Below are 2,061 nucleotides of genomic sequence, written 5' to 3' on the forward strand. Positions count from 1 at the left end.
AGGATCTTATGAAAAAGAAAGTCAAATAGCATGCTTTAAGAATAAGCTACCCATCCAAAAAAGGGAAATGAGGAAAAACAAGAAAATATTGTATACAAGAGCAGCAATATTGTTTTAAGAATGATTTTAAGAAAATGTCATTTTGACTATTATAAATATTCAAATCAAATATAAAAGATCTATGAAGAAAGACATTATCTTCATCTCAAAAAAGAAATGGTAAAAAGAAGTATGTAGAAAATAAATTTACATATATATGTGTGAAGGGCAGGAACTCTGGAGAAATCTACTGAAGACTTAGGATGATTGACTTCACCCTACAAGGTATTAACTCAGTGGAAGTGATAATACAATGGTTAGCTAGTTTACAAGTTCTTAGTACTTAGTATTATAGTTCTACAAGTTGATACTTATTCTACAAGAGTCCCACCTACAATTATGGAGTATATAAGAGCTAAGAGATCTGGGAGGAAGATAGATTCAAAAATAATGATCCTCATGGTGACTGACCTGTCTCCTTCACTTCTCTACTGAGACAAGAGAGAAAATTGAACATTACATATATGTTTATATTTGTTTGTGTCTAATAGTAGCCATCTCTAGAGTGGAGTGGAGAAGGAAAGAAAAAAGTTAAATAACTATTATATATATTTTTTAAAATAGCTACTTGTGGGGGTTCCTGCAGAGGCCTTGATAAAGAGCCCGCCATGGCCAACAAGATCGACATGTGCCTGTACGACATCATTAAACTCAACAGGAGCTAGCAGGGCGGATGCACGGGGGGCCGTGGCTGGGGCGAGCCCGGGCTGGGGCCCAGGGTGGCCGGCATCTGGGGCCCCCAGGTGGCAGCCCGCTTAAGCCGAGGCTGAAACCCCATGGCCCGTAGAGGTGCCTGTGGAGGCACCCGGGGCGGTGGCAGGAACCCACCAGCACCCTACAGGAGACCAAAACAGCTTCCCAATTAGAGGCTTCCCGATAAGAGGCAGCCCTACATGTAGGACATTGACCTTCAAGTCGGAAGCCCCATCAGAAACAGGTGGGCCCTGGACCATGGAGGTGCCCGGGGCGGTGACAGGAACCAACCAGCGCCCTACAGCAGACCAAAACAGCTTCCAGATAAGAGGCAGCAAGAGGTGTTCCACAGTGACTTTGGAGGCGGGGCCAGAGTTGACACTGGTGACCAATTGCTGATCTCCAATTTGGATGGTAGGGTCTCAGATGCAGATATTCAGGAACTATTTGCTGCATTTGGAATTCTGAAGAAGTCAGCTGTACCTTATGATCTGTTCAGCCAAAGCTTAGGAATAGCAGAGGAGCGAAAAAGCAGATGTTCTGAAAGCCATCAAACACTATGATGATGTCTCTTTGGATGATAGCCCTATGAACATTCATCTTGTTATAGCACAAACTGATACACAAGGAAGACTTGCACAGAGTGTAAAGAGAGCTGCAGTGACTGCAAACCATGACTCTGGATGTTCCTGTGATAGAGGTGGCACCTGGAGAGGTGGTCATGGAGGCAATCGAGGACAAGGACTAGGGACTGGAAGAAATTCGAAAAACAGCTTTCCATAGAAGAACTAGATGCACAATTGGATGCTTATCATGTCATGATGAACACCAGTTAAACTAGCCAACATATTCCCTGCATGGAACAGAACCCAGGATTCTCATTCTTTGCCCTTTTTGCTGGAAGGCAGAGTAGAGGACTGTGGCTCTGCTATCAATGATGGATTTGTTTCTTTTATGTTTAGAAATAGGATTTAAAACTCATTTAAAGGGTTTTTTTTCTTTTTTTCTTTTTTTTTTTTTTTAATTCTGAAACAGACCTGTTTTGTACCAAGTTATTTTGGGGATAAATTTTACTGGTTGCTGTGGTGGAGAAGGTGGCATTTTCACCTTTGCCATAATAAAACAGAAATGTGGGTAGAAGTGGAACTGTTTGCTTCATTTCACTGGTAGTGGGCCCTGTATGTGGAGCAAAATGTTCATGCCTGAATTGGTACATTGCTGAGTAGACTAGATGAATAACCCCTGCTGGGATTGTTATTTGGTCTTACT

General features: G+C 42.3%; 1 pseudogene; it reads left to right on the plus strand.

Annotated features, from left to right (window-relative positions):
- The first annotated feature begins 707 nt into the window (after window positions 1–707).
- Window positions 708–1,628, plus strand: LOC141553048 (THO complex subunit 4-like; annotated as a pseudogene).
- Window positions 1,629–2,061: the final 433 nt, after the last annotated feature.

This window comes from Sminthopsis crassicaudata, chromosome 1 (genome assembly GCF_048593235.1).
Source record: "Sminthopsis crassicaudata isolate SCR6 chromosome 1, ASM4859323v1, whole genome shotgun sequence".
NCBI classification, from domain to species: Eukaryota; Metazoa; Chordata; class Mammalia; order Dasyuromorphia; family Dasyuridae; genus Sminthopsis; species Sminthopsis crassicaudata.